The sequence below is a fragment of the Salvelinus namaycush genome, chromosome 12 (genome assembly GCF_016432855.1).
Source record: "Salvelinus namaycush isolate Seneca chromosome 12, SaNama_1.0, whole genome shotgun sequence".
In the NCBI taxonomy this organism is placed as follows: Eukaryota; Metazoa; Chordata; class Actinopteri; order Salmoniformes; family Salmonidae; genus Salvelinus; species Salvelinus namaycush.
In genome coordinates this window covers 31,586,729-31,608,098 of record NC_052318.1, presented here as the reverse complement: position 1 = coordinate 31,608,098, position 21,370 = coordinate 31,586,729, and the positions used below count along the sequence as shown (strand labels likewise).

General features: G+C 42.5%; 1 long non-coding RNA gene across 1 annotated transcript; it reads left to right on the top strand.

The window, feature by feature from the left end:
- Positions 1-385: 385 nt before the first annotated feature.
- On the top strand, positions 386-17,246 carry LOC120056524. The gene is made up of 4 exons (XR_005477805.1): positions 386-471; positions 6,420-6,458; positions 6,683-6,798; positions 16,783-17,246. It is a non-coding gene; the product is annotated as an uncharacterized LOC120056524 (long non-coding RNA).
- Positions 17,247-21,370: the final 4,124 nt, after the last annotated feature.

Sequence of the window (21,370 nt, the reverse complement as noted above, 5' to 3'; positions counted from 1 at the left end):
ATTTTCAAATCATAGCGAGATACCTGTGTGGATAATTTTACATGGCAATCAGATCTATATGTATTTGTCTTTAGATGAGCAGTCATCAGGGGGTAACCATGACACATTTTTATTTTTATCTCCATATCGTTTTGCCCATATACCTTTTTTTTGGCAAAAGGTTAGAACTGCAAGCTCCACATATGGATATTCCCTAAACTTACACACAATACCCATTATTATTAGAACATTAGGCTACCAACAATGCATTATCTTGATACATGTATTTTAGACAAATATAGACAACAATCCTACTTCACTAGGCAAAAATACAAAATATTCAGTACAAATACCCAGCACCGGGTAGAAAGAGAGGGGTGTGTGCTTCCCTAGCGACGGCTATTGTAAATAATCAAAGGAAAATGGCGACCGGGTAGGTCTGGTTGCTATTGCAACCTTGTCAAAAGGTTGTTACCGTCAATTTCCTCCTATGTGAGTATATAATTCCATCGGTAACGTTTACAAATTGTAGCCCAGTTTTACCGGTAAAGCTGTGTTCAAACTCTGAAATTGTGTCGACATGTTTCTCTGTAATAGTCTAGCACAGGGAACATGATGTTCGTTCTCCTACTGGAAGAGATTGACAAAGACCCGCAAACATTTATTGGCTGGTGATTGTGACTCAGAGTTTATCTCCCTTTCCAAAACTGTCATCTGCTCTTCAACCTTATGACTATCCTTCCTGGATCTTTTTAGCACCATAAGCGTTGCAGACTAAAGAGTAAGACATCTCCCTGATATAAGGGTAAATGCCACATTTGGGAATATAAAAACAAAAATGTCATTGATTTTACCGAGTTACAGTTCATATGAGAAAATCTGTCAATTTAATTAAATTCATTAGGCGCAAATCTATGGATTTCACATGACTGGGAATACAGATTTTGCATCTGTTGGTCACAGATACCCCCTCCCAAAAAAACAATGGGCCTCTGGATCTTGTTAGAGGTATTTTTGTGCATTCAAATTGCCATTGATAAAATGCAATTGTGTTCATTGTCTGTAATTTATGCCTGCCCATACCATAACCCCACCGCCACCATGGGGCACTCTGTTCAAAATGTTGACATCAGCAAACTGCTCGCCCACACGGGGCCGTACATATGGTCTGCGGTTGTGAGGCCGGTTGGACGAAATGCCACATTCTCTAAAACGATGTTGGAGGTGGCTTATGGTAGAGAAATTAACATGACATTTTCTGGCAACAGCACTGGTGGACATTCCTGCAGTCAGCATGCCAATTGCACACTCCATCAAATCTTGAGACATCTGTGGTGTTGTGTGACCAAACTGCACATTTTAGAGTGGCCTTTTATTGTCCCCAGCCCAAGGTGCACCTGTGTAATGATCTTGCTGTTTAATTAACTTCTTGATATGCCACACCTGTCAGGTGGATGAATTGTCTTGGCAAAGGAGAAATGCTCACTAACAGGGATGTAAAGAAATGTGTGCATTTTAAAGAAATAAGCTTTTTGTGCATATGGAAAATGTCTGGGATCTTTTATTTCAGCTCATGAACATGGGACCAACACTTTACATGTTGTTTATATTTTTGTTCAGTGTTGTACACAGAAATCTGTTAAACGACATCACATGTGGAATGGATGGGCAAGCAGTTAAGTGCTATGACAAAGTGATGTTGATCCAAGGGAGTTTTCCCCATAAGTATAATTTAAATCTTCTCAGATCCACAAACACCAAATCCTGTTTTGACCACAGTAGCCAATAGAATACTGTCCATGTATGTTGCCATCAAATCATTAACAGGAGACGACGCTGGGCCAATTGTGTGCCGCCCTATGGGACAATCAATCACGGTCGATTATGATACAGCCTGGAATCGAACAAGGGACTGTAGTGACGCCTCTAGGACTGAGATGCAGTGCCTTAGACCGCTGTGCCACTCATGACCCCAATCTGCCATGGATTGGTGCTAATTCCTTTATTTTGTGCTAGCAACCTGCAGCTTGATAACATAATGCCCTGTGATGATACCTTATTGCACAGTTCACTGTTAGGGCAAGGCCAGAATGGCATGTTGATTTCATCAGTATCCCTGATTTCCAATGCTTTCTCAATGGGAGTCATACATTGACAGTCGGCAGAGATGACGCGTTCATATCCATACAATTTCCACGGACAGAAAGTTCAGATGTGTTGAACTTTTGAGGGGCCGATGGATACGCAATCATCCGTTTAGAAAAGAGAGAATTTTATACAGCTAGGACAGTATACCATATACCAGGGTATTTGGAAATAGCCACTGGATGTTTTTTTCAATACCGTTAACTATTTATTTTAAGTTCAGCTACTTATTAATTAAATACCTGCATTCAACTTGAGCAATAGGTTAGAATATAAAGCAGATTGTGTTTTTCATTTTGAGTTTACCATAGTTCCCTAGAACAGTTGAGCCAGTCATGTTTGTTTGTAAATAGCACAAAGCGGGAGCAGGTCCAACTGTGTATTGACAGGGGTCCTGTTTTATACTGAAAGTCAACTGTGTTATTTTTGCTTCAATAGAGTGATCAGGGACCTGAACTATAGTTTTCCTTCACAAAAAAACACATTAATTTTCATCAGATGACAACAGAAGTGCAACTCTATTTGGCTGGCATCCACACAAGTAGGCTAAATTAGCTTACAATGAAAAATAAATATATTTTTTGCAAAAACTATACATGACCATACTTCTGTTTATAATAGAAATAATGTAGCCAGCTACATTTCCTAACTTTTTTCTCAAAGTTAATCTTGCATTTTACCAGAGAAAAGTAGGCTGGCTACACAGAAAAGTACCATAGAAAATTAGCTACACATAAGACAGAGTGCTGTCTGCTGATAGAATGATGTTTGTGAATTCTGGAGAGGTGCAACTGAAACACCAAATGAGTCTGATGCTGAGTAGAAATTTAAATAAGAAGCATTTCAGATCTGTGTTTACAAAACACAGGAAGATATTTCTTATGCATTTTCTTTTTTTCCTGTGTGAAAACTAATTGTTCTGCGTTAACGTGTACCCTACGTTTAACTTGCGACTTATCTAAGTGGCTGAATTAATAAGGTGGCAGGACATCATATTTTGTTGACTTTATGCCATGTTTGAGAAGTCAAAGCCCTTTAAATGCGTTATCTGTACAGCTGCCACTGATATCTTTTTTTATATTCTTCTGTTTTTTTTTCTTCTCTCCGTTCTCGGCTGTCTACTTCTCCCCCATCTTCTCAGAGCAGGCAGGCCCGTTGCCCTAGCGACTCCAGACTCCACACAGACACAGCGTGTACACATGCTGCTCCAGAGCCAGTACTCTTCATGTGCACAATGTCTCATTCACTTTTAAATGTCCAAACTCACCAAAAATGATATTTGGTTGCTCCTACCACCTACCTACAGTACATTCGGAAATTATTCAGATCCCTTCCCTTTTCCACATTTTGTTACGTTACAGCCTTATTCTAAAATGAATGAAATATTTTTTTCCCTCATCAATCTACACACTAGCCCATAATGAGAAATTTTGCAAATGTATTGAAAATAAAAACCGGATACCTTATTTACATAGGTATTCAGACCCTTTGTTATGAGACTCAATTGAGCTCAGGCACATCATGTTTCCATTGATCATCCTTGAGATGTTTCTACAACTGGATTGGAGTCCACTTGTGGTAAATTCAATTGATTGGACATGATTTGGAAAGGCACAAACCTGTCTATATAAGGTCCCACAGTTGAGAGTGCATGTGTAACAGTATAACTTTAGTACGTCCCCTCGCCCCGACCTCGGGCGCGAACCAGGGACCCTCTGCACACATCAACAACAGTCACCCACGAAGCGTCATTACCCATCGCTCCACAAAAGCCGCGGCCCTTGCAGAGCAAGGGGCAACACTACATCTAGGTTTCAGAGCAAGTGACGTAACTGATTGAAACGCTACTAGCGCGTACCCGCTAACTAGCTAGCCATTTCACATCCGTTACACTCACCCCCCTTTCAACCTCCTCCTTTTCCGCAGCAACCAGTGATCCGGGTCAACAGCATCAATGTAACAGTATAACTTTAAACCGTCCCCTCGCCCCGACACGGGCGCGAACCAGGGACCCTCTGCACACATCAACAACTGACACCCACGAAGCGTCGTTACCCATCGCTCCACAAAAGCCGCGGCCCTTGCAGAGCAAGGGGCAACACTACATCTAGGTTTCAGAGCAAGTGACGTAACTGATTGAAACGCTACTAGCGCGTACCCGCTAACTAGCTAGCCATTTCACATCCGTTACACATGTCAGACCAAAAACCAAGCCATGAGGTTGAAGGAATTGTCCGTAGAGCTCCCAGACAGGATTGTGTTGAGGCACAGATCTGGGGAAGGGTACCAAAACATTTCTGCAGCTTTAAAGATCCACAAGAACACAGTGGCCTCCATCATTCTTCAATGGAAGAAGTTTGGAGCCACCAAGACACTTCTTAGAGCTGGCTGCCTGGCCAAACTGAGCAATCGGAGGGCCTTGATCAGGGGGTTGACCAAGAACCCGATGGTCACTGACAGAGCTCCAGAGTTCCTCTGTGGAGATGGGAGAACCTTCCAGAAGGACAACCATCTCTGCATCGTTCCATCAATCAGGCCAGATGGAAGCCACTCCTCAGTAAAAGGCACATGACAGCCTGCTTGGAGTTTGCCAAAAGGCACCTAAAGGACTCAGACCATGAGAAACAAGATTCTCTGGTCTGATGAAACCAAGATTGAACTCTAGCCTGAAATCCAAGTGTCACGTTCCGGAGGAAACCTGGCACCATCCCTACGGTGAAGCATGGTGGTGGCAGCATCGTGCTGTGGGGATGTTTTTCAGTGGCATGGGGCTGGGAGACTAGTCAGGATTGAAGGAAAGATAAACGGAGCAAAGTATAGAGAGATCCTTGATGAAAACCTGCTCCAGAGCGCTCAGTAGTGCATTCGAAAGTATTTAGACCCCTTGATTTTGTTACATTACAGCCTCATTCTAAAATTGATTAAATAGTTTTTTTCACGTCATCAGTCTACACACAATACCCAATAATGACAAAGCAAGACCAGGATTTTATTTTAGATAGCTGGCCGCTAGACTAACTTACCAATCAAAAAATGTTTTGCTGACATGGGCTAATTGAGTGACTCAGTGAATGACATAACGAGGAAAAACTGCTGATGTGTAAAAGTCTTGCTTGCTTCCCTCTCCTAATTGTAATGTTATTTTTTCGTTTTGGTTAATTGATCTGCGGGCCACCAGTTGCCCATCTATGTTCTAAAGATGTCACAACAAAAAGCCCCATAACCAATATTTGTTTTTATCTCAAGTCCACACATACAAGTATGCATTGTTCCCTTAACTTCTAGAGATTTTTGTCAAATTAAATGTAGCCTATAGAATATTTACCATTTAAAAACACTATTAGTATAACGAGACATGGTGGAGGTATGGCCTTGTTAATATCACCAATTTTTCCTTCCTTGCTCTAAGCTGGTTTAGTAGGCGGGAAAACTCTACTGCACAATTTGCTCCATCTTTCTATAAGGGACTTGGTACATGTATGTTAAAAAGGATGTGGAGAAGAAAAAAACAGGGTTGGGAGGGAGTGGTTTCCAGGAGGGTTTCAGATAACCGTTCTGAGTGTTCACTTAGGAGGCCTCTGTCACAGCTGCAGCCTGTTGCCATCGGCCTTCTCTTGCCCTCTCCATTTTCTCATTTTCCCGCTCGATCTCTTGAGTCCCTGATAGTAACAGAGGAAGGAAAGGGGCTCCCTTTCAAGAACATGCCATTTAGCAGCACACCACTTCCACGGACCAGTGGTGACCAAATACAGGACCATTATTTTGTCCGAATGGAACTAATAAATACTTGTAGATACTATACCCCATGCAGATTTATTTTAAGGGAAGAATGTGCTGAATATTTCTGTTTTCACTGGAGTCAAACATAATTCTACCACTCTATCATTTCAAATGTGAAACCCAAGCACAATGGCACAGTGAAATAATTTTATGGAGAAGTTTTCATATCTTTAGGGTGTTAGCGCCCTTAAATTAATTGTGATGCAGTAAATGCAGCGATCAGTATGAATACATGGAGGGTTTTAAATTAGAAATCTCCCATAATCCTCAGGATAGAGCTTGAGGTGGATGAAGGAAGGTAAAGGTGACCTTGACGTGAGACACTTCCTGTGGCTTGATCAAAGCTTCTTTGAGGGGCAACACTTCTGCTGACGTCTCCACACCTTCTAACCAGCTGTCGTACAGTCTCACCTGTTGGCCTTAGAGTTCCACTGTGATACTGTGTCTCTGTGTCAGAAACCACACTCTGTTATCAGTTTGTTGCCTGAAGTTTGTATTTTTCTCTCTTCCCCCAGTTAATTCCAGAAATGGTCAGCAGGCCACAGTCAAGTAAGGTAAGCGATGTAAACCTGAGATATATGGAGTATAAACTCCTAAAATGTATATATAATTAAAATTAATTGGTATATTTTCATAGTAGCTAGGCTTATTTCACAATCTTGCAATAGGAAACTATACAAATATTTAATAGATGTGGGACTATGGATGATGACGGACAGATGCACAGTCCAATGGGAGCAAGTGGCAGAGAGTGACGTCCTCCCTCTGTTTCTCCCAGGCCGTGCTGATGATGTCTCTGATCTGGAAGTATTATGCTGACCCAGTGACGGTTCTGCCCAGTAAGTGGCTTTTCTCCTCTAGAGCGAATGGTGGCCTTCCCATCTGGAGTAGCAGGTAAGCCAGATTACAGTGCCTGCCCTGAGAGGGGCTCTTAACACCAGGCGGGATTGCGTCTTCAATGGCTCCCTATGTAGTGCGCTATTGTATTAATGCTCTTCCAGGGCTCCAGACTGCGACCATATAGTTGTATTTTGTTACCCTTTGACTTGGCTTTGCAAGTTACACTTTTTGTTGGTCACACTGGTGCGAGCTGTACATTCTACCTGGTCACCTCACTCAAAACGTCTTATTTTTTTTGCACATAAAACCATTATTTGGTCTAACAGTGAAGTGCATGATTCCTGTAATGAAAGTGTCTGCCCTGCTGCTGTGCCTGGTTCACACTTTTACAATCGAGATATATGATATGGCTTTGAAATACGGAGCTGTGCGTCGGCCATTACGAGTGCACTAGGCCTCATTGGGTAGTAGGGTTGAACTTGGTAGGAAATTGTGTTCAATCCATTGAACTCTTTAAAACATTTATACATTTTCCCAAGTGTATAATAAGACATTTTTGGATTTTTTTTATGTCACCTTTATTTAACCAGGTAGGCCAGTTGAGAACAAGTTCTCATTTACAACTGTGACCTGGCCAAGACAAAGCAAAGCAGTGCGACAAAAACAACAACACAGAGTTACACATAAACAAAGTACAGTCAATAACACAATAGAAAAATCTATTTACAGTGTGTGCAAATGTAGTAAGATTAGGGAGGTAAGGAAATAAATAGGCCATAGTGGCGAAATCATTACAATTTAGCATGAACACTGGAGTGGTAGATGTGCAGATGATGATGTGCAAGTAGAGGTATTGAGGTGCAAAAGAGCAAAAATGGGGATGAGGTAGTTGGGTGGGCTATTTAGATGGGCTGTGTACAGGTGCAGTGATCGGTAAGCTGCTCTGACAGCTGATGCTTAAAGTTAGTGAGGGAGATGTAAGTCTCCAGCTTCAGTGATTTTTGCAATTTGTTCCAGTCATTGGCAGCAGAGAACTGGAAGAAAAGGCTTTATTACTGACACTTTTAGTGAGTTTGGTACACATCCGGTGGATAGAGAGCCGTTTATTATGTTCAACATAGGAGGGCCGAGCACAGGAAGCAGCTCTTTCAGTAGTTTAGTTGGAATAGGGTCCAGTATGCAGCTTGAAGGTTTAGAGGCCATGATTATTTTCATCATTGTGTCAAGAGATATAGTACTAAAACACTTAATTGTCTCTCTTGATACTAGGTCCTGGCAGAGTTGTGCAGACTCAGGAAAGCTGAGCTTTGGAGGAATACGCAGATTTAAAGAGGAGTCTAATTTGCTTTCTAATGATCATGATCTTTTCCTCAAAGAAGTTCATGAATTTATTACTGCTGAAGTGAAAGCCATCCTAACTTGGGGAATGCTGCTTTTTTTATATGGGGCTTTGGTGACAAAACGGATGGCACTGTGATAGACTACATCCAATTTGCTGAGTAGAGTGTTGGAGGCTATTTTGTAAATGACATCGCCGAAGTCAAGGATCGGTAGGATAGTCAGTTTTACGAGAGTATGTTTAGCAGCATGAGTGAAGGAGGCTTTGTTGCGAAATAGGAAGCCGATTCTAGATTTAATTTTGGATTGGAGATGCTTAATGTGAGTCTGGAAGGAGAGTTTACAGTCTAACCAGACACCTAGGTATTTGTAGTTGTCCACATATTCTAAGTCAGAACCATCCAGAGTAGTGATGCTAGTCGGGCGGGCGGGTGCGGGCAGCGAACGGTTGAAAAGCATGCATTTAGTTTTACTAGCATTTAAGAGCAGTTGGAGGCCACGGAAGGAGTGTTGTATGGCATTGAAGCTTGGCTGGAGGTTTGTTAACACAGTGTCCAAAGAGGTATACAGAATGGTGTCGTATGCATAGAGGTGGATCAGAGAATCACCAGCAGCAAGAGCAACATCATTGATATATACAGAGAAAAGAGTCGGCTCGAGAATTGAACCCTGTGGCACCCCCATAGAGACTGCCAGAGGTCCGGACAACAGGCCCTCCGATTTGACACACTGAACTCTATCTGAGAAGTAGTTGGTGAACCAGGCAAGGCAGTCATTTGAGAAACCAAGGCTGTTGAGTCTGCCGATAAGAATGCGGTGATTGACAGAGTCGAAATCCTTAGCCATGTCGATGAAGACGGCTGCGCAGTACTGTCTTTTATTGATGGCGGTTATGATATCTTTTAGGACCTTGGGCGTGGCTGAGGTGCAACCATGATCAGATTGGAAACCAGATTGCATAGCGGAGAAGGTACGGTGGGATTTGAAATGGTTGATAATCTGTTTGTTAACTTGGCTTTCGAAGACTTTAGAAAGGCAGGGCAGGATAGATATAGGTCTGTAACAGTTTGGGTCTAGAGTGTCTCCCTTTTTGAAGAGGGGATGACAGCGGCAGCTTTCCAATCTTTAGGGATCTCAGACGAGACGAAAGAGAGTTTGAACAGGCTAGTAATATGGGTTGCAACAATTTCGGCGGATAATTTTAGAAAGAAAGGGTACAGATTGTCTAGCCTAGCTGATTTGTAGGGGTACAGATTTTGCAGCTCTTTCAGAACATCAGCTATCTGGATTTGTGTGAAGGAGAAGCGTAGAGGGGGGGTGCTTGGGCAAGTTGCTGCGGGGGGTGCAGTGCTGTTGGTAGGGGTAGCCAGGTGGAAAGCATGGTCGGCCGTAGAGAAATGCTTATTGACATTTTCGATTATCGTAGATTTATCGGTAGTGACAGTGTTTCCTAGCCACAGTGCAGTGGGCAGCTGGGAGAGGGTGCTCTTATTCTCCATGTACTTTAGTGTCCCAAACCTTTTTGGAATTTGTGCTACAGGAAGCAAATTTATGTTTGAAAGAGCTAGCCTTTTCTTTCCTAACTAACTGTGTGTATATTGGTTCCTAACTTCCCTGAAAAGTTGCATATCGCGGGGGCTATTCAATGCTAATGCTGTACGCTACAGGATGTTTTTGTGCTGGTCAAGGGCAGTCAAGTCTGGAGTGAACCAAGGGCTATATTTGTTCTTAGTTCTACATTTTTTGAATAGGGGCATGCTTATTTAAGATGGTGAGGAAAGCACTTTTTAAAGAATAACCAGGCATCCTCTTGTGACGGGATGAGATCAATATCCTTCCAGGATACCCGGGCCAGGTTGATTAGAAAGGGCTGCTCGCTGAAGTGTTTTAGGGAGCGTTTTACAGTGTTGAGGGGTTTTCGTTTGACCGCGGACCCATTACGGACGCAGGCAATGAGGCAGTGATCGCTGAGATCCTGGTTGAAGACAGCAGAGGTGTATTTAGAGGGCAGGGTGGTCAGGATGATATCTATGAGGGTGCCCGTGTTTACGGATGTAGAGTTCTACCTGGTAGGTTCCTTGATAATTTGTGTGAGATTGAGGGCATCTAACTTAGATTGTAGGACGGCCGGGATGTTAAGCATATCCCAGTTTAGGTCACCTAACAGTTCGATCTCTGAAGATAGATGGGGGCAATCAATTCACATATGGTGTCTAGGGCACAGCGGAGGGCTGAGGAGGGTCTATAACAAGCGGCAACAGTGAGAGACTTATTTCTGGAAAGGTGGATTTTTAAAAGTAGGAGCTTGAACTGTTTGGGCACAGACCTGGATAGCATGACAGAACTCTGCAGAACATCTCTGCAGTAGATTGCAACTCTGCCCCCTTTGGCAGTTCTATCTTGGCGGAAAATGTTGTAGTTGGGGATGGAAATTTATTTTGGTGACTTCCTAAGCCAGGATTCAGACACGGCTAGGACATCAGGGTTGACGGAGTGTGCTAAAGCAGTGAATAAATCAAGCTGGGGGAGGAGGCTTCTGACATTAACATGCATGAAACCAAGGCATTTATGGTTACAGAAGTCAACAAATGATAGCGCCTGGGGAATAGGAATGGTACTGGGGGCTAAAGAGCCTGGGTTAACCTCTACATCACCAGAGACAGAGGAGGAGTAGGATAAGGGTACGGCTAAAGGCTATAAAAACTGGTCGTCTAGTGCGTTGGAAGTAGAGAATAAAAGGAGCAGATTTCTGAGCGTGATAGAATAGATTCAGGGCATAATGTACAGACCAGGGTATGGTAGGATGTGAGTACAGTTGAGGTAAACCTATGCATTGAGTGACGATGAGAGAGGATTCGTATCTGGGGGCACCAGTTAAGCCAGGTGAGGTCTCCGCATGTGTGGGGGGTGGGACAAAAGAGCTATCTAAGGCATGTGGAGCGGGATTGAGGGCTCTTCAGTGAAATAAAACAATAAGAACTAGCCTAGACAGCAATAGACAAGGCATTTTGACAGAGAGAAGTATAAAGCAATCACAGGTGTTGATCGGGAGAGCTAAGACAACAACGGGTAAATGGCGATGAATGGGCAGAACGGGTCAGTTAGGTACATACAGGACCTGAGTTCGAGGCTGGGGCCGACAGATAAACAAAATGAGGTACCGTGTTATTGAAACAGGCCGGGGGGGGCATCAGCTGTGTAGCCGAGTGATCAAAGGGTCCAATGAGCATTTAACGGGAGCCGTTCGGTAGTCACTACTACGCTAGGCGAGCGGGAGACATGACATTAACAGAATGCATCAGTGATTCGTATTTCCTGCAACTTTCTAAATATGCAACGACACAGGAATGCCCCTGTCTCGTGTGTGTCTGTGTGTTCTGCGCATATGTCTACCATTGTTGCAGTTGATAACCGTCTTCTGCTAGATGGAGAAAGGCTTTCCCAAAAACCTTCTAATTTACTAGAAAGTAGTTTATGCCTGATTTATTTGCATCAATCCATTGGATATTTGTTTAGCAAGCTCTACCATCACATGTGCACTACAAAACACTGGTTAACAACAGCCCATTGCTAGTTGCCACTTGAATTAAAGGGTAATGACACTCAAATCAAAATTTCTTATATTTTTTCCCCAGACCTAATAAAGGGTCTCCAGATATAGTTTTTAAACATTGTTGTGAACTTAAAACATCACGTTGTGTTGTTTTTCTACAAAAAAGGGAGATAAAAATCCTGGAACAAAACCAAGTAAGTTTAGTTTGGAATAAAACTAAACAGATTTTGGCCAAAAATTGAACCATTTTTATGGGGCCCTAGACTACCCACTTCATGAGGTGGTGAATTAGTGCCAATTTAATTAGGCCTACAGTACCTGTCAAAAGTTTGGACACGCATACTAATTCCAGGGTTTTTCTTTATTTTTACTATTTTCTACATTGTAGAATAATAGTGAAGACATCAAAACTATGAAATAACATATACAGTATATACATGTAGTAACCAAAAAAGTGTTAAACAAATCAAAATATATTTTATATTTGAGATTCTTGATGACAGCTTTGCACACTTTTGTCATTCTCTCAACCAGCATTTAAATTAACAGGTGTGCCTTATTAAAAGTTAATTTGTGGAATGTATTTCCTTTTGAGCCAATCAGTTGTGTTGTGACAAGGTAGGGGTGGTATACAGAACATAGCCCTATTTGGTAAAAGACCAAGTCCATATTATGGCAAGAACAGCTCAAAGCATGAAGGTTAGTCAATCTGAAAAATTTTAAGAACTTTGAAAGTTTCTTTAAGTGCAGTCACAAAAGCCATCAAGCACTAGGATGGGAAGATGGCACCGATAGAGATGGCAGCTTCACTTCTAGTCCTTAGGAAACTGTGCAGTATTTCGTTTTTTTATGTATTATTTCTTACATTGTTAGCCCAGAAAACCTGAAGTGTTATTACATACAGCCAGGAAGAAATATTGGATATCAGAGAGATGTCAACTTACCAGCTAATGTCCAGTCCTTAGTTAACAAAGCCGACGAAATCAGGGCAAGAGTTGCTTTCCAAAGAGATATCCGGGATTGTAACATACTCTGTTTCACGGAAACATGGCTAGCTTGGGACATGCTGTCAGAGTGAGTACAGCCAACGGGATTTTCAGTGCATCGCGCCGACAGGAATAAACATCTCTCCGGTAAGAAGGGCGGGGGTGTATATTTCATGATTAACGACTCATGGTGTAATTGTAACAATATACAGGAACTCAAGTCCTTTTGTTCACCTGACCTAGAATTCCTCACAATCAAATGCCGACCATATTATCTCCAAAGAGAACTCTCCTCCGTTATTGTCACAGCGGTGTGTATCGCCCCACAAGCTGATACCAAGACGGCCATCAAGGAACTTCACTGGACTTTATGCAAACTGGAAACCATATATCCTGAGGCTGCATTTATTGTAGATTGGGGATTTTAACAAAGCTAATTTGAGAACAAGGCTTCCTAATTTCTATCAGCATATCGATTGCCATACACGAGCGAGCAACACGCTCAGCCATTGCTACTCTAACTTCCGCAATGCATACAAGGCACTCCCCCGCCGTCCTTTTGGCATATCTGACCATGACTCCATCTTATTACTCCCCTCCCATAGGCAGAAACTAAAACAGGAAGCGCCCGAGTTTAGGTCTATCCAACACTGGTCTGACTGCTTCGATCACATGGACTGGGGTATGTTCCGGTTAGCCTCAGAGAACAACATTGACGTATATGCTGACTCGGTGAACAAATTTATAAGGAAGTGTATAGGAGATGTTGTACCCACTGTGACTATTAAAACCTTCCCTAACCAGAAGCCATGGATTAATGCCAGCATTCGCACAAAACTGAAAGCATGTACCACCACATTTAATCATGGCAAGGCGACTGGCAATATGGCCGAATACAAACAGTGTAGTTATTCCCTCCGTAAGGCAATCAAACAAGCAAAGTGTCAGTATAGAGACAAGGTGGAGTCGCAATTCAATGGCTCAAACACGAGACCTGTGTGGCAGGGTCTACAGACAATCACGAATTACAAAAAGAAAACCAGCCTCGTCACGGACATCGACGTCTTTCTTCCAGACAAATTAAACAACTTCTTTGAGGACAATACAGTGACACCGATACGGCCCGCTACCAAAGACTGTGGCTCTCCTCCTCCGTGGCCGACATGAGTAAAACATTTGGACGTGTTAACCCTTGCAAGGCTGCCGGCCCAGAGGGCATCCCTAGCCGCATCCTCAGAGCATGCCCAGACCAGCTGGCTGGTGTGTTTACGGACATATTCAATCAATCCCTATCCCAGTCTGCTGTCCCCACATGCTTCAAGATGGCCACCATTGTTCCTGTTCCCAAGAAAGCCAAGGTAACTGAACTAATGACTATCGCCCTGTAGAACTCACTTCCGTCATCATGAAGTGCTTTGATAGACTAGTCAAGGACCATATCACCTCCACCCTACCTGACACCCTAGACCCACTTCAATTTGCTTACCGCCCCAATAGGTCCACAGACAATGCAATCGCCATCACACTGCACAATCTCATCTGGACAAGAGCAATACCTATGTAAGAATGCTGTTCATTGACTACAGCTCAGCATTCAACACCATAGTACCCTCCAAACTCATCATTAAGCTTGAGTCCCTGGGTCTTGACCCCCTCCCTGTGCAACTGTGTCCTGTACTTTCTGACCGGCCACCCCCAGGTGGTGAAGGTAGGAAACAACATCTCCACTCCGCTGATCCTCAACACTGGGGTCCCACAAGGGTGTGTTCTCAGCCCCCTCCTGTACTCCCTGTTCACCCACGACTGCATGGCCATGCATGCCTCCAACTCAATCATCAAGTTTGCAGATGACACAACAGTGGTAGGCTTGATTACCAACAACGACAAGACAGACTACAGGGAGGAGGTGAGGGCACTCGGAGTGTGGTGTCAGGAAAATAACCTCTCACTCAATGTCACCAAAACAAAAGAGATGATCGTGGACTTCACAAAACAGCAAAGGGAGCACCCCCCCCCCCCCATCCACATCGACGGGACAGCAGTGGAGAAGGCTGAAAGTTTTAAGTTCCTCGGTGTACACCGACAAACTGAAATGGTCCAAGCCCGAAGACAGTGTGGTGAAGAAGGCACAACCGCACCTCTTCAACCTCAGGAGGCTGAAAAAATGTGGCTTGTCACCAAAATCCCTCACTAACTTTTACAGGTGCACAATCGAGCGCATACTGTCAGGCTGTATCCCTGCCTGGTACGGCAACTGCACCGCCCACAACCACAGGGTTCTCCAGAGGGTGGTGCAGTCTGCACAACGCATCACTGGGGGCAAACTACCTGCCCTCCAGGACACCTAGAACACCTGATGTTACAGGAAGGCAAAAAAGATCATCAAGGACAAAAACCACGCGAGCCACTGCCTGTTCACCGCACCACCATCCAGAAGGTGAGGTCAGTACAGGTGCATCAAAGCTGGGACAGAGAAATAGAAGCTGTTTTTCAATCTCAAGGCCAGATTGATAAACAGCCATCACTAGCACAGAGAGGCAGCTGCCTACATACAGACTTGATATAATTGGCCACTTTAATAAATGGATCAATAGTCACTTTAATAATGCTACTTTAAGAATGTTTACATATCTTGCATTACTTCTCATATGTATATACTGTATCCCACACTATCTATTGAATCTTACCCGCTCTGTCACTGCTCATCCATATATTTTATATATTCTTATTCCTTTACTAGATTGTGTGTATTAGATTTGTTGTGGAATTATTAGATATTACCTGTTAGATACTGCTGCACTGTCGGATTTAGAAGCCTAAGCATTTCGCTACACTCGCAATAACATCTGCTAACCATGTATATGTGACCAATAAAATGTGATTTGATTTGATGAAACTTGCTCTCATGAGGACCACTACAGGAAAAGACCCAGAGTTACCTCTGCTGCAGATGATAAGTTCATTAGAGTTACCAGCCTCAGAAATTGCAGCCCAAATAGTGCACATAAAGATGAAGGCAAATTGAAAATAAAAAACATCTGAATCTTCTGGTGCCCTAATTTTGACTTTCAAATCTAAAGAATTATAGCCTATTTGTTAACCTAACAATCATGACAATCACTGGATTAGGTTGCATATCAAAATATTTTTGTTGGGTTGCGACCAAATCATGGTCTAGTGCCACCAACTGAAAAAGTTAGTGCCACCAGGGGAAACCGGTTGTCTGGAGCGCTGTATTCAATCCATTCAACTCAATGTCTGTTTTGTTTTAACAGTCTGACTATAACCGAGCAAGGATGGATTTTAGCTTCATAGGTGGAGGTTTACATGGGCTCAATGAGAACAGAATTAATACCAGTTCCCCAAGCTTTAAAGTCATATACACTGAGTATACAAAACATTTTAAGAACACCTTCCTAATATTGAGTGCCCCCCCCACCCCCCCCCCACTCTACAAGGTGTCGAAAGCGTTCCACAGAGATGCTGGCCCATGTTGACGCCAATGCTTCCCACAGTTGTGTCAAGTTGGCTGAATGTCCTTTTGGGTGGTGGACCATTCTTGATACACACAGGAAACTGTTGAATGTGAAAAACCCAGCAGTGTTGCAGTTCCTGACACAAACCGGTGGGCCTGTCAGCTACTACCATACCCCGTTCAAAGGCACTTAAATATTTTGTCTTGCAAATTCACCCTCTGAATGGCACACATACACAATCCAAGGCTTTAAAATCATTCTTTAACCTGTATCCTCCCCTTCATCTACAATGATTGAAGTGGATTTAGCAAGTGACATCAATAAGAGATCATAGCATTCACCTGGTCCATCTACAGGGGTCTGAATACTTTCCGAATGCACTGTATGTCATGGAAATGTTCTTGTTTTGTACACTCAGTGTATTTTGGAGAAAACTTTTCCTCAGCTCTGTTTAAACCCTAAAGTCTCTGTTTCTCTGAGAACAGTAATACCTACGGATAAGTCCCTGCCTGTAAATGTGTCATATTTTCATGGTTTGCATTTTTTAGCTTGATCTGTGACTTTCAGAATCTTGAACGCTTACGTTTAGAAATCAGGTTAGATGACATGGATCTGGTCTCTGGGACTGTATCTAACTGGTAGTATAATGATTCTTCATTAACCAGCTCTTGTGCCTGTGTTTCAGATGGTGTTGGAATCCCATGGCGGCTCGTTGTTTGTAACAAGGTAGTGGCTATAATGATCCAAGCAGTGGCTTGACAGCCTGAACTTTACTGTCTACGCTGTGAGACCAAATTATGCAATTGTATACTCTGGGCCTTGATATTTTGTTCATTTTTTTGTTGAATGTTTTTGAGAAACTGCACTGTTACATTTTGATAAATCATCAGGATTGTTTTGTAGCATTTTCTTTCTTTACCAATCCATTCCTTGTCATGAAACTACATCAGACTTCTCAAAGATGTCTTATGAACTAAGTCTGGCTTAATAATGGTTACAATTTGTTCCTTTTCTAAATTATTCAAGCCATTTCACTCTTTTACCTACATGCAACAGTGTTCTGCTGTGCATCTTTGTTTGTCGGTTGCCTACTTTATAACCCTCTTCCAGAATTATTATTATTTTGACATATCAATAAAAACCTGCAAAACATTATTTGTGCTTGGCATTGTAAGTTAAAGGGGGGCTGAACTTCCTGATTTGGCCTTATTTTGGGGCTTTGCTCATTAGAAATGCTAGCGGCCATGACAGAAGCGAAACAAGAGTTGTGTTGGGGGTGTGGTTCGATGTGGATGTTTTGTGGGTGTTTCTTTGCCATTCATTAACAACAAACAAGGGCGGTAACGTTAATCTAGTGACAGGTTATAACATCTATAACCCGAAGTCATAAACCCTGCCCATTTCTACAAATTAGATTTTGAACCTAACCTTAACCATACTGCTAACCTTATGCTTACCGCTACATTTAAATGAAGACTGTGGAATCTTCCTTTGTGACAATAATAATAATAATAATTTATTTCACTGATGTAGCGCTTTTCATTACAGAAAATCATCTCAAAGCGCATAAAAAGCAAAACAAACAACAAATGTAAATTGAGATGGTAGAGATCAATGTTGTAGTACACGATTTGGCGCGGTGTTGGATACATCTGTACTCGGTCTTGTTTTGGACAGTGAAACCAGTTAATTAAAAAACAAATGATCAGCTTCCATTCAGTCATCACTTAAAACCGCTTCGCCAGGCCAAAGATATTCACTTCTTTCTTGAAACATGAATATCTTTACAGCCTTAATATCTAATATCGACATGTTTGCGCAGTGGCAAACCTATAAACCTTCCGTGTGTGTGACAGGTTCATGATTCTGAAAGGACAACAACCGTAATACCAGCGCACTCATGTAGTAGTGCATTTTTTGTAAAACACAAAGGGCCAGTGATGTAGTGGAGGGGTATACGCAGGTATTGCTTACTTTTTTTTCAGTGGGCATTGCTTATAATCACGTTTTAACCCCTACTGATGCGTATCAAAGTAGTGTAGTGGAGGAATCCTGCACAAAGTAGCCAACACAACCGCAAAGCACATGAAATAAATTCACATGCGTGCCGCACACACCCTAGTTTCAACAGAATATTATCTGCAGGCAGCAAGTGTGCAGCTCTCAACTGGTTTTGGCATGGAGCAGCTCACAGAAGAATGACATTGGTAGCCGGTAGGGTAGGAAAGGCGTTTAAATTTAGGATATCTACCAGTAAATGCTGACAAATGCAACAATCGGTATGCAAACCAGGTATTTAAAAAGTTAATCCGAAGTGTTAGTAGGCTATTTGTGATGCGCAATTGTCATCATAAACTGTTTGCATCAGGGGCGTAGACATGGATGGGCCTGGGTGGACAGAGGCCCACCCACTGTGGAGCCAGGCCCTGACAGGCCCACCCAATCAGATTGATGTGGTATAAGCATTGTCGTGGATTTAGACCTTAACATTTTTTATATTTTTTATAAAAAGTGTTGATTTTTGAGAGTGAAAATCTAAAAAATCTATAGGAAAACTCATAAAAACATAGGGTTTTTCACAGGGTGCCTTTCCTTCGCTAGATGGGCTGTTTGGGAACTTTTTGGCAAAATTAGAGTATACCCACTTCTCCAGGCACCACTGCATAGGGCTGATGGAAAGACAGCAGTCACACACAGCATGATGTTAAAGGATAAGCAGTCCATAAACTCTGACATAATAAGCCAGTAGGTCCCAATCATAAGAATACAAAAACGCAACCATTAAGCATTTCCCAGTCAAAATGTAGAAGTATTACTTCCCATTGCAAAAAAACCATTTCACTTTTAGCACACAGTAACCGGTAACCTAAAGTTTAAAGTGGAACTGACAGCGTTTTAATATTCTGGACAAAAACAGACAAATGTATGATCAAAAGTCAGTCATAACCTGGCTAATAGACTAGCGTATCTATTTATATAGTAAGCTAAAAACACGGAGCCTAACGTTAGCTAGCTAGGAGGATGTCATGTTATGCCATTGGAGGAGTGGGTGAATGACTGACTTTTTCCCCTCATATCGTTTTTCGGTGGCTATACACAGGTAGAGATTTGGGTGTCATTTGGTTAGCTAGCAAGAACTTGATAGGCTGTTATCCAGTTAGCATATCTATTGCGTTCGCAAATACACTCTGGCTGTGTACTCCGATTTAAGAGCACTCTCGTTTGAGTGTACCAGAGCGCAGAACAACTGATGAATTTACGAACGCGCAACACCAACTGAATATGACCGGTGTCAGTAAACGTAGGCAAAAAAAAATCATAATTAGTCAAACGCTCTAGATAACATGTAAACAGCCTAACCAGCTCTGCTACAGTGAGTAAAATGATCGGACTGAGATGTTCTCTCATTTGTGTCTGGAAGTAGCAAGCTAGCCAACTTTAGCTAGTTAGCTTGGGTGCTTGGCTGGGACAAGCATGCATTGGCAGGCAAAAGGATGAGGAGGCTACAATTCCCCATCGTTTATCAGTGCAATTTTGACGGCCAACTAGATTCAAAAGTTTGAGAGGGTTTATCTAATGTTCCTTCGTTAGATTTTAGCTCTTCTTGCTCTGGCTAGCATTAGTTGTTGATCTTGTTGTTGTTGATGTGCATAACTGAAGAAGAGAGAGCCTATTTTTTTCATGGTTGTTTCATGGTTGTTCAAGACTGATGTTTTTATTCGGTTTTATTTGCTGCAGTGTCTATTAATGGTCCAAACGCATGGCCACTTTCCCACTCTATATTGCTATAGGGTTTTCACAAATTCCTTAGTATATGTAATTCCTAAACATTGTAAGAATTTATGAAAATGTCCATATCTAAGTGGTTGCTTGTCAGGACATTTAAAAGAAAAAGTGTAATTCTTCCTGGGGGTGTATATGAACAGATTTTAATAAGATTTCATGTTGCTAAAATGCTGTCAGTTCCACTTTAAATGCATCAATGTTTCACACACATACAGTATTTTCGGAAAGTATTCAGACTAGGGATGCACGATATATCGGTGAGCATATCGGAATCGGCCGATATTAGCTAAAAATGCCAACATCGGTATCGGCCAGATGTCTAGTTTAACACCGATGTTAAAAACCGATGTCAAAGCTACCGTGCATACCTATATAACCTTTCTAGGACACACGTTCCGCTAGCGGAACCCCTCGACAACATTCCGCTGAAAAGGCAGCGCGGGAAATTCAAAAATATTTTTGGGAAATATGTAACTTTCACACATTAACAAGTCCAATACAGCAAATGAAAGATAAACATCTTGTTAATCTACCCATCGTGTCCGATTAAAAAAATAATAAAACATTTTTTTAAATGCTTTACAGCGAAAACACAACTCTGTCACCGCCAAGTCCCAAAAACACACAGCCATTTTCCCAGCCAAAGATAGGAGTCACAAAAAGCAGAAATGGAGATAAAATTAATCACTAACCTTTGATGATCTTCATCAGATGACACTCATAGGACATCATGTTACACAATTCATGTATGTTTTGTTCAATAATGTGCATATTTATATCCAAAAATCTCAGTTTACATTGGCGCCATGTTCAGAAATGCCTCCAAAATATCCGGAGAGTCACCTCAAATAACAGAAATACTCATCATAAACTTTGATGAAAGATACATGTTTTACATAGAATTAAAGATACAGCGGTTGCATCAAGAACAAGTGTGTCAGATTTTTTTTAAACTTTACGGAAAAAGCAAACCATGCAATAATCTGAGACGGCGCTCAGATAGAAACAACATTTCTTCGCCATGTTGGAGTCAAAAGAAATACGAAATTACATTATAAATATTCCCTTTGATGATCTTCATCAGAATGCACTCCCAGAGGGCCTCCCGGGTGGCGCAGTGGTCTAGGGCACTGCATCGCAGTGCTAACTGCGCCACCAGAGTCTCTGGGTTCGCGCCCAGGCTCTGTCGCAGCCTGCCGCGACCGGGAGGTCCGTGGGGCGACGCACAATTGGCATAGCGTCGTCCGGGTTAGGGAGGGTTTGGCCGGTAGGGATATCCTTGTCTCATCGCGCTCCAGCGACTCCTGTGGCGGGCCGGGCGCAGTGCGCGCTAACCAAGGGGGCCAGGTACACGGTGTTTCCTCCGACACATTGGTGCGGCTGGCTTCCGGGTTGGAGGCGCGCTGTGTTAAGAAGCAGTGCGGCTTGGTTGGGTTGTGCTTCGGAGGATGCATGGCTTTCGACCTTCGTCTCTCCCGAGCCCGTAC